The sequence below is a fragment of the Engystomops pustulosus genome, chromosome 9 (assembly GCF_040894005.1).
Source record: "Engystomops pustulosus chromosome 9, aEngPut4.maternal, whole genome shotgun sequence".
NCBI classification, from domain to species: Eukaryota; Metazoa; Chordata; class Amphibia; order Anura; family Leptodactylidae; genus Engystomops; species Engystomops pustulosus.
The window spans coordinates 44,874,413-44,886,793 of record NC_092419.1 but is presented as its reverse complement, the minus strand read 5'-3'; the positions used below and the strand labels follow the sequence as shown (position 1 = coordinate 44,886,793).

General features: G+C 47.2%; 1 long non-coding RNA gene across 1 annotated transcript in view; it reads right to left on the bottom strand.

Annotated features, from left to right (window-relative positions):
- The window catches only part of LOC140076980 (uncharacterized), a 25,817-nt gene extending 13,436 nt beyond the window's left edge, over window positions 1-12,381 (bottom strand). Inside the window, exon 1 of the long non-coding RNA XR_011849683.1 lies at window positions 12,295-12,381. This is a non-coding gene — a long non-coding RNA (uncharacterized lncRNA). The remainder of the gene's footprint in view (window positions 1-12,294) is intronic.

Below are 12,381 nucleotides of genomic sequence, written 5' to 3'. Positions count from 1 at the left end.
TATGTAGAGACTGTGTAGTCACACATCATGGCTCAGCAAATTCTGAGGTGACATATAGCAGGTAATGTTGTAGATATTGACTCGCATATAATTTTCATGAAGAATTTAAAGGCTTCTGAACATAAATGTCCAGGCACTGCTTTGGGTTATGGTCCATTAAGATATAGAATATTATGCATTCCTTTGCAATAGAAATATTTATTTAGCTACAGCTTCTGCCAAATCCGTAGACTTGCTCTAATCTCAGCCGATTATCCATAAGTGGGAAATGTATAAGCAATGTCTTCCAATGTCCTTTATTTCTAGCGCATATTCATATGATTATGTAAGAAAACTATGGCTAATTACCCCTCTATACTCTCACCTAGATACATGCAATTATCTTCTCTGGCGTTCTCTCTGTACAGAAAATACTAACCGTGGTTATCTCAGATGCAAGTGGCTTTCTGTCTCCTTTCCAATAAAAGAGATGATTACTCATACATTTGGCCTGAATATATACCTTGTAATTGCAGACACATTGATCAGCCGATGAAGAACAATCCTGATTTCCAACCCTGCCTGTTTTTTTGAAGAGTCTGCTGTATTGCAGAGCACCACAGTGCCACACACTGACTGGCAGAGGATAGGTTAAAGAGAACCCGTCATGCAAAATAGCCCCCCTAAACTAAATATATTTTCATAAACTGCCATTAGAGAGCATTGCCTCTATCCCTTCATTGTCCCTCTACATGCCTGTAAACCTAAGCAATGAGGTCCTAAAGCTGTATGCAAATGACCTGTGAAATGTCCAATGAAGCATTAGCATATTCAAGCTGTCCACTCTATTCATGAGTGGGAGGCACAGCCACACCCCCAGTGCATGACTGACAGCCTGTATAATGATGTGAGGCTGTATAATGATGTGCTTCCTGGTGCTGGTGGCCACGCCCCCTGCAGCCTGTGTGTGCATGTGTGTGTGTGTATAGGACAGGTACAGCAGCTCCAGGCAGCCATGTTACAGCAGAACATGTCAGATTCATGTGTAGCTGATGTCTGTGTCTCTCACCTGTATATTAGGAGGATGCAGCATGTCAGCAGATGCAGCACACACTAGCCATGCTTTACTATACATTACACACAGACATGAGCAGGGGGAGGAGAGGGGAGGGGTAACAGGGGTGACATCACTGCCTCTGACCATGTGACCAGCCTCATGTTCATGATAAAAAATAGATGATTTTACAATGAATAATGTATGAAATAACTAGATAAAGGCTGGGATGGGATCCTTGTGAGCTGCTCCAACAGGTAGTAGTGACAGGACAAGTGACACAGACCTGATGACAGGTGTCCTTTAAAGAGAATTCTCTGCTTTTCACGTGGAGATGCTTATGTCTAGGGCAATTACATGACGGGACATTTTTTTCCAGCAGTGATTCAATTCCTTGAAACCCCACAGGGTTGCGTTGCTGAAATCTCTATTTCTGGAAATAATGTAAGCTCATATGATCAGACACTGTAATGCAATAGATTTCATGGTAGATTGATGGTATGTTGCTGAAAGTGCCAATCACAGATTATGTATTCTCTACATCTGCAAGTCGAGCTTATATAATGCTATGTAAAAATTAAAATATGGATTTTGATGGTACAGCTTTCTTGGTTGGGGATTAGCATTTCTGGTCCGTTGATGACCTGTGTTTATTAATAAAGCAAAAAAAACTACAATGGGTACAGAAAGCATTCAGACTAGAAATGAGCGAACACACTCGTTCGAACATTAGCGTACCGACACTGCTCGTTGCTTGGACAAATATTTTGCCAGCTGGAGAAAATGGCATCTCCCGCCGTTTTGATTTTTGGCGGCCAGAAACAGAGCCAATCAAAAGCCAGGAGACTCTGCACTCCACCCAGCATGACATGGTACACTTACACGTCGATAGCAGTGGTTGGCTGGCCTGATCAGGTGACCCTGGAATAGACTAGCCCCTGCATGCGCTTCTCGCATCATTCTCTGTCTTGATGCCGTTAGGGAGAGAACTGCTGCTGGTCAGGGAAAGCGTTAGGGTGTTATATTAGCTTACTGTTAGGCAGGAGTGAGTCTACAAGAACCCAACAGGCCTTCTTAGGGCTAGAATATTTTTTTTTTCTTTGCTTGTGGCTGGGCTTGCTGGCACTAGTAGTGCAGCTAGTACCATATTGTGACGAATTTGCAGAGAGACTTGCGAACGTTCTATTTAGCTCTTGGTGACACACATATCCATCTCAAACACCTAAGTGGGACAATTTATTAGGGGTTTGATTGAATTAGGCGCAGTCTGACGATTTTTTTTTTTTACTTTTATTTTTTTTTCAAAACTAAAAGTCATCACAGGCACAGCACAAAATCCAGTTGTGTGCTGTCAGTGTAGGTTATAAACTAGTCATACAAGAACCCAATAGGCCTTCTTAGGGCTACAATAGCGTTATATATTTTATTTTATTTTATTTGCTTGTGGCTGGCCTTGCTGGCACTAGTAGTGCAGCTAGTATCATATTGTGACGAATTTGCAGGGAGACTTGCGAACGTTCTATTGAGCTCTTAGTGACACACATATCCATCTCAAACACCTAAGTGGGACAATTTATTAGGGGTTTGATTGAATTAGGCACAGTCTGACGATTTTTTTTTTTTACTTTTATTTTTTTTTCAAAACTAAAAGTCATCACAGGCACAGCACAAAATCCAGTTGTGTGCTGCCAGTGTAGGTTAGAAACTAGCCATAGCAATCATCATCATCTTCTGTGGTTGCTGTGTGATTTCTTCTGATCGTTTTGTTAAAAAAAAAAAAAAAAAAAACACACAGAAAAAAAACCCCCAAAAAAACACACAAAAAAATGTACAGTTTACACTTTAATTTTGAAAATGTTGAACCCAGGGGCTAGGGGTAGGGGTAGAGGATGAGGGCGTGGGCATCCAACTACTGCAGGGGTCAGAGGCCGTGGTCCTGGGCGGGGTGAGACACCACCTGCTGATGAGGGAGCACTCCCTAGGTTCATGTATCAAGTTACTGGGACCCGTGGTAGAGCACTGTTGAGGCTAGAACAGTGCGAACAGGTGATGTCGTGGATTGCGGACAATGCTTCAGCCATTTGTCCGCCGGTCAGTCTTCCACGCAGTCCACCCACGTCACCGAAATAAGCACTCCTCCAGCTCCTCCACCTCAGCCTCCTTCCCCCAGTCTGCCCCCTCCCAGCAAAATTTGGCATTTGAACCGGCATACTCTGGGGAACTGTTTTCTGAACCCTTCCCAGAGTCACAAACCACTTGTCCGGTTGCTGCTGAGCTCTTTCCCGATACCCAGGTTTTCCACCGGCCGCAGTCTGTGGGTGATGATGACATTGTTGACCTAGTGGAAGAAGTGTGTAAAGAGGTGTCGGACGATGAGTAGACACGGTTGTCAGACAGTGGTGAAGTTGTTGTCAGGGCAGGAAGTCCGAGGGGGGAGCAGACTGAGGGATCGGTGGATGATGAGGTGACAGACTGGTGACAGACCGGGCTGGGTTGATAGGCCGGGTGAACACAGTGCTTCTGAGATGGAGGAGAGTCCTCGATGAGAACAGGTTGGAAGAGGCAGTGGTGGGGCCATACGGAGAGGCAGGGCCATTGCTGGTGCATCAGCGCCAAATGTTTCACGTAGTGAAGCTCCCGTGGCGAGGGCTAGATTTTCGAAAGTCTTGAGGTTCTTTAAAGAAACACCGGATGACCGATGGACTGTGGTGTGCAACCTGTGCCACACCAGGATCAACAGGGGTTCCACCACTACCAGCTTTACCACCACCAGTATGCGCAGGCATATGAATGCTAAACACCCCACTCAATGGAACCAAGGCCGTTCACCTCCGGCCGGGCACACCACTGCTCCTTCCCCTGTGTCATCTGCTGCCTCTGCTAGTCAGCCCCCTTCCCAGGACCCCGGCCCAAACACCTCCCTCGCAAAAACCACACCTTCGCCTCCACAATCCTCCACAGCATCCACCAATGTCTCCATGCGCAGCGTTCAGCTGTCTTTACCCCAGACGCTGGAGCACAAGAGGAAATACAGTGCAACCCACCCACACACCCAAGCCCTCAACGTCCACATCTCCAAATTACTCAGCCTGGAGATGCTGCCCTATAGGCTGGTAGAGACCGAGGCCTTTCACAACCTCATGGCGGCGGCCGCCCCTCAGTATTCGGTCCCCAGCCGCCACTACTTTTCCTGACCAACGCCGTTTCTGACAAGGCCCACCTGACCACGGACACGTGGACGAGTGCTGCCGGGCAGGGCCACTATATATCGCTGACGGCACATTGGGTTGACTTGCTGGAAGCTGGGACCGAGTCTGACCCTGGGGCTGGTCATGTACTGCCGACGCAGAGGATTGCGGGGCCTACTTCGGTCCAGGTCTCTCAGGCCTACTATGCCTCCTCCTCCTCCCACCCCTCCTCCACCCCCTCCTCCGAATTACCATCCGTGGGCATGGTGCCATCAGTCGGTAGCTCTAGGCACAGCAGCAGTGCCATCGCTAAGCGACAGCAGGCTGTGCTCAAACTGCTGAGCTTAGGCGATAAAAGGCACACCGCCCAAGAGCTATTACAGGGCATCACGGCGCAGACTGATCTGTGGCTGGCACCGCTGAACCTGAAGCCAGGCATGGTTGTGTGTGACAACGGCCGTAACTTGGTGGCGGCTCTGCAACTCGGCAGACTGACACATGTGCCATGCCTGGCCCATGTGTTAAATCTCATAGTTCACCGGTTCCTCAAGACATACCCCAAGCTGTCTGATTTGCTCACGAAGGTGCGCCGCATCTGTGCGCATTTCAGGAAGTCCAGCACAGATGCTGCCACTCTCAGGGCAGCGCAGCGCCGCCTCCAACTGCCCGCTCAGCGACTGTTGTGCGACGTGCCCACGAGGTGGAATTCAACATTAACCATGTTATCCAGAGTTTACCAGCAGCGCAGAGCGATTGTAGACTGTCAGATGTCAACTTCCACCAGAACTGGTAGTCAGGTCAGTCAGCTTCCTCAATTCTACAATGAGGAGTGGACGTGGATGTCTGATATCTGTCAGGTGCTGAGTAACTTTGAGGAGTCAACACAGATGGTCAGTGGTGATGCCACCATCATCAGCCTCACCATCCCGCTGCTTGGCCTGTTGAAAAACTCTCTGGTCAGCATGAAGTCGGACGCTTTGCGCTCGTCACAAGAGACAGGGGAAGAAGATTCCCTTGTTGATAGCCAAAGCACCCTCAGGTCTGTTTCTCAGCGCATATCGGAGGAGGGGGAGGAGGATGAGGAGGAAAAGGAGGAGAATGTTGGCGAGACACAAGAGGGGACCATTGGTCAGTCCTTCACTGTTCAGCGTGTATGGGCAGAAGAAGAGGAGTTGGAGGAGGAGGAAATGGAGAGTCAGGCCAGTGAGGGTAGTCAATTCTTGCGCATATGGCAGATTTCATGCTAGGCTGCCTATCCCGTGACCCTCGCGTTCAAAGAATTTATTCCAGCACTGATTACTGGGTATTTACTCTCCTGGACCCACGGTACAAGCAAAATCTTTCCACTCTCATCCCTGGAGAGGAAAGGAGTGTGAGAATGCATGAATACCAGCAGGCCCTGATGCACATGCTGAAACAGTATTTACCTTCTGACAGTGCTAGCGGCAGAGGACGTACTTCTGCGGGACAAGTAGCGAGGGAGAGTAGGCGAGCAGGCAGCTTGTCCAGCACTGGCAGGGGTACGCTTTACAAGGCCTTTGCCAGTTTTATGTCACCCCAGCAAGACACTGTCACCTGTCCCCAGTCTCGGCAGAATGATCACACAGCTTCCTACAACTACTGGGTTTCAAAGCTGGACATGTGACACAAACTGGCGCTGTACGCCTTGGAGGTTCTTGCCTGCCCTGCCGCTAGCGTGTTGTCTGAGCGTGTTTTCAGTGCAGCTGGTGGCATCATCACCGATAAGCGACTGACAGCGCTGACAGGCTGACGCTTATCAAGATGAATAAAGCCTGGATTTCTCAGGATTTCCATTCTCCACCAGGTGAAAGAAGCTCAACCTGAATAATGTATGCACTCCTCCTCCTCATTGTCCTCCTTCTCCTCCTCTTTGTACACTAAAGCAGAGGAAACTGGCTATTTTTTGCCAGGGCCAACTGTCTCTGGCTATAGTACTCTATGTATTTAATTGTTCTGGAGGGCCACCTACCCGGTCCTCTGTTTTAAACAATTTTTGGGAGTGCCACATACAGGTACTCTATGTATTTAATTTTTCTGGAAAGCCACATACCCGGTCCTCTGGTTTGAAAACTTTTTTGGACTGCCACATACAGGCACTCAATCTATTTAATTTTTCTGGAGGACCACCTACCTGCTCCTCTGATTTGAAAACTTTTCTGGACTGCCACATACAGGCACTATCCAAATTTAATTGTCTCCATAGCAGCCTCCACACGTCGTCTTTATAGCTGCCTCCACACATTGTCTCCATTGCTACCTCCACACATCATCTCCATAGCTGCCTCCAAAAATCATTCATATAGCTGCCTCCATACGTCGTCCCCTTAGCAAATGAGCTGTGTCAGGCAGAATTTTGGGTTGTTTTCATGGCTTCCACATCAAACTTGTTAACTTTGTCGCCACCCTGCTGTGTTATCCACAAAATATACTGGCAATTAGAGATGAGCGAGTATACTCGTCTGAGCTTGATGCTCGTTCGAGTATTAAGGTACTCGAAACGGCTCGTTGCTCGGACGAGTATTTCCCCTGCTCGAGATCGAGCATTTAATTAAAAATACACAGTGAAGAACAATGAATAATAGAATAAAAACAGTGAACACAGGATCATTTAAGTGAAAAACACAGTAAAGAACACAGTGAAGAATAGATTACAGATGTTCGGCACATCTGCTTACTTGTCGGAAGATACCCGCAGAACAAAATAGTATGTGAAGAACAATATATATGTGTGAAGAACACATTGAAGAACACGGGGAGCAGCACAGAGACACCGGGGGAGTAGCACAGAGACACCGGGGGAGCAGCACAGAGACACCGGGGGAGCATCGGGGCTGGGGCAGCACGGATACATCGAGGCTGGGGCAGCACGGATACATCGGGGCTGGGGCAGCACGGATACATTGTGGGAACGGGCAGAACGGAGACATCGGGGGAACGGGCAGAACGGAGACAATGGGGGGAATGGGCAGAATGGAGACATCGGGGGAATGGGCAGAACGGAGACATCGGGGGAACGGGCAGAACGGAGACATCGGGGGAATGGGCAGAATGGAGACACTGGGGGAACGGGCAGAATGGAGACATCGGGGGAATGGGCAGAATGGAGACATCGGGAAAATGGGCAGAACGGAGACATCGGGGGAATGGGCAGAATGGAGACATCGGGGGAATGGGCAGAACGGATACATCGGGGCTGGGGCAGAACGGAGACATCGGGGGAACGGGCAGAACGGAGACATCGGGAGAATGGGCAGAATGGAGACATCGGGGGAACGGGCAGAACGGAGACATCGGGGGAATGGGCAGAATGGAGACACTGGGGGAACGGGCAGAATGGAGACATCGGGGGAATGGGCAGAATGGAGACATCGGGAAAATGGGCAGAACGGAGACATCGGGGGAATGGGCAGAATGGAGACATCGGGGGAATGGGCAGAACGGATACATCGGGGCTGGGGCAGAACGGAGACATCGGGGGAACGGGCAGAACGGAGACATCGGGAGAATGGGCAGAATGGAGACATCGGGGAATGGGCAGAATGGAGACATCGGGGGAACGAGCAGAACGGAGACATCGGGGGAATGGGCAGAACGGAGACATCGGGGGAATGGGCAGAACGGAGACATCGGGGGAACGGGCAGAATGGAGACATCGGGGGAACGGGCAGAACAGAGACATCGGGGGAACGGGCAGAACGGAGACATCGGGGGAACGGGCAGAACGGAGACATCGGGGGAACGGGCAGAATGGAGACATCGGGGCTGGGGCAGAACGGAGACATCGGGGGAACGGGCAGAACGGAGACATTGGGGGAACGGGCAGAACGGAGACATCGGGGGAACGGGCAGAACGGAGACATCGGGGCTGGGGCAGCACGGATACATCGGGGCAGCACGGAGACACTCACGGAGGGGCAGCAGGGAGACACTCGGGGAGGGGCACACGCTCGGGGAGGGGCAGCACGGAGACACCGGGGAGCAGCAGCACGGATCCCGACAAGTAAGCAGATGTGCCGAACATCTGCAATCTATTCTTCACTGTGTTTTTCACAGCGTTTTTCACTTAAATGATCCTGTGTTCACTGTTTTTATTCTATTCTTCACTGTTCTTCACATCTGCTAACTTGTCGGGAGATAATATACGCGCAGAACAGTGAAGAATAGATTGCAGATGTTTGCATACATCTGCTAACTTATCAGAAGACATTCTTTTTCAATTAAATAACACATTTTATTCCCTAACCATGGTCCCTTTGAAAAATGCTCGAGTCTCCGATTGATTTCAATGGGGTTCGTTATTCGAGACGAGCACTCGAGCATCAGGAAAAGTTCGTCTCGAATAACGAGCACTCGTGCATTTTAGTGCTCGCTCATCTCTACTGGCAATCTTTTATCATTGACCGATATTATTTCAGCGTTTCTTGCTGATCTGTTTTCATTCCCCTCCCCCGCCATAACCAGGCCAATTACTTATAAGAACAGTACTACACTTGATCTTATACAAAAGGTTCTTAGAAGTGCTGTTTGTAGCCCCCGCCTGCTTTGAAAATGATAATTTTTTCAAAGTAAACGCTTCTGGCCCCCAGGCCCATTTTGGGTGGGGAGGAGCCGAGAGGCAGGGGCTTGGACAGGAGAAAGCTCGTCTGGCAGCGGACAGCCAGCTCCATCCCAAGATCCAATTAACATAGTTTTAACTGTAGCACCTTTAATCTACTACTACCTTACTGCCTCCATACATCGTCCCCTTAGCAAACGAGCTGTGTCTGGCAGAATTTCGGGTTGTTTTAACAGCTTCCACATCAACCTTGTTAACTTTGTCGCCACCCTGCTGTGTTATCCACAAAATATACCGCCAATCTTTTATCATTGACCAATATTATTTCAGGGCTTCTTGCAGACCTGTTTTCGTTCCCCTCCCCCGCCATAACCAGGCCATTTACTTATAAGGACAGTACTACACTTGATCTTAAATAAAAGGTTCTTAGAAGTGCTGTTTGTAGCCCCCGTCTGCTTTGAAAATTATAGTTTTTTCAAAGTAAATGCTTCCGGCCCCCAGGCCCATTTTGGGTGGGGAGGAGCCGAGAGGCAGGGGCTTGGACAGGCGAAAGCTCGTCTGGCAGCGGACCGCCAGCTCCATCCCAAGATTAGGCAGCCTCAGAGACATCCATGCATACTGCCCCTGCTGTTTCCTGTCCATTTCGCCTCCACGATCCTCCACAGCGTCCACCAATGTCTCCATGCGCAACTTTCAACTGTCTATGCCCCAGACGCTGGAGCACGAGAGGAAATACAGCACATCATCCCCTTATCAAACTAGCTGTGTCAGGCAGAATTTTCAAGTGTTGTTCATCTGTCGCCATCATGCTGGAGACCTGAAGTTGCAATAATAACAACGCAATATGGATGCCCCATACTGTCGCTCTTAATCATGGAAGTTGCCTCCATGGCTGCCTCCACATGTCGTCCCCTTATCAAACGAGCTGTGTCAGGCTAATTTTTCGGGTGTTTCACCAGATACGTTATGAAACTTGGTCACTATGTCGCCACCATGCTGTGTTATCGACTAAATATACCGTCAACCTTTTGTTCAAATAGGAAATCATTTCAGTATTTCTTGCTCACCTCCTTTGGTTCCACTCTGCCGCCTTAACCAGGCAAAATACTGATACATACAGTGCTACACGTTATCCTCGCCAAAAGGAATTTTTTAAATTGGTTTGAAGCCTGAGTCCATTTGGGGTATGTTGCCAAGACACTCTCTAGCCTGCCGCTGCTGCCGCTGCCTCTGCATGCCGTCTTCTATAGTGTCAGGGTCAATTATTGGATGTTTTAGATGCTATCTAGGCTCATTCAGTCACTCTGTCATCACCATGCTGTTGCCCATAATTTTGGCATAATGGTGCGATTAAGCAGCCTCAGAGGCATCCATGCATGCTGCCCCTGCTGTTTCCTGTCCATTTCCATGGTCTTTCCATAATTTTCTGAGGTTTCCAGGTGTTTGGCCAAGCTTCCCTGTGCAAACCCTTGGTCCCCTTGAAAAATGCTGAGTCTCCCAATGACTTCAATGGGGTTCGTTATTCGAAACGAGCACTCGAGCATTAGGAAAAGTTTGTCTGGAATAACGAGCACCCGAGCATTTTAGTGCTCGCTCATCTCTAATTCAGACCCCTTTACATTTTTTACTCTTTGTTTTATTACAGCCAATTGGTAATATCAAAAACATTAAATTTTGGCTCATTAATGTATACTCCCATCTTGAAATGTAGATATTTTTGCTAATTTATGAAACAAGAAAAAATTAGAAGGTTCCACTGCTTCATTGGAGTCCAGCTGTGTTTATTTAAACTGACTGGAAAGGCACATACCTGTCTATATAAGACCTCACAGCTCACAGAGCACATGAGAATCATGAGGTCTAAGGAACTATGCAAGGAACTAGGAGGTTACAAAACAATCTCTGCAGAAATCAAGGTTCCTAAGAGCACAGTGGCCTCCATAATCCTTAAATGGAAGATGGGATGACCACAACTCTTCCTCAAACCTGGCCATCCAGCCCAAGTATCTACATTTCCCTTTTTGTTTCAGGGTGGGTGCAGAGTGTACATTAATGAGCAAAAAATTTAAATTTCCATACCCACTGTAAGTCCTTCATACTCCTGACGAAGAGTTCTGACACAAAACATATTTTGGGGATTTGCTTCCGTGGTCTGTATAAATTGCACTCCTTTGCTGTGTTATGCTTTCTTCTTTTGACTACAGGGGCAGATTAAGACTGCCATGAGCCCTGGGCTGCATGATTATTACACATACAGGAAATCACTTTCTACAAATTGTTCTAGTATTAAGAAAATCGAGGATGCATCATTACTGCCTGCTTTCAATCTGCGGTTTTCAAATGGCTCTTATGTACATGTGTATTGAAAGCAGGAACTAATGTTCAAGGATTTCATGGGTGAAGGCTCTTCTAAGTATAAAATTTGGTTTGTGGTTTGGGTGACCAGGCCAGGGGCTACCGCCCAAACCACCTTTATTATAATTCACTACTACTTGACTATGTTGCTGTACTACTGTATGTAAGAATGTATTTTCTGTTTATGGGTGGCATTTGTGCTACAGCAATATGGTAGTAGGTCTTTTTGGTCATTGACCTTAGGTAATGCCTTTAGTCTTGTGCGTATGTTCCCACTTTTTAATTAATACTTTTTATCAACTGTCAATTAATAAAGATTATCCTTTTGTATGATATATGTGGATGTGTATTTTTGTTTTTTTCTTCAGGTTTCATATGTGTTAGATTTATGCAGAAAACACCAGCCAGTTTACAAAGGAAACCCTACATATGCAATGTATCTCAGAACCTTTATTATCTCGTGTCTGAAAGCCCCAGGGATCAGGCTTCTGCTTATGCTATGTGTGATGTTATTAGATTTCATATGCATCTTCTGTGCAAGGTTGAGCTAACATGTATGCCACTTTCTGGTGAAAATGATAGTTAATTTGTTGGGCAGAGAACAAACATGCTTCACTTGCCAAGTCCCACTGGTAATATCAAATTTAGGGATTGTCATAAGGTTTACTAGAAACATGGACTCATACTAAAACTTTCAACTTCTCTCATACATTTTACACCAGAACCTGCAAATGCAAAGCTCCATACACTGAGTAATAGGACAGGTTACTGCAGCTCACCTACTATTCAGCCAAAATCCAGCAAAAACTTAAATTGTAGTAACGTGAGCCACTGGCAATGCAGCCGTGAAACACTGGTGGGGCCTAGAGTAAGGTGTGAGACTCATATTCATCAGATATTCATGTTGTATCTCTGTAATACCGAAGACATTCCCCTAAAAGAGTTTGAGGAATATGACAAGAAACTAAAAGAAAATATTCAAAAATTGGAAGACTACATTACTATAACAAAGAAAAACTAATTTCAAAGGGACATGCAGGACTATGCCTTGGATCAGGTATATAATTGGCAACAAATTCAAAGACAAAACAAATCACAAAGAGGAGTTAAATCAATTTTGAAAAATTCAAAGAAAAACATACACAACCGAAGTGAGGGTAGAGTCAGTTTCACGGAAGCGGAAACCTCAGCAGCACAAACATCCGATGATGGCTCTGATTCTTCGTCTG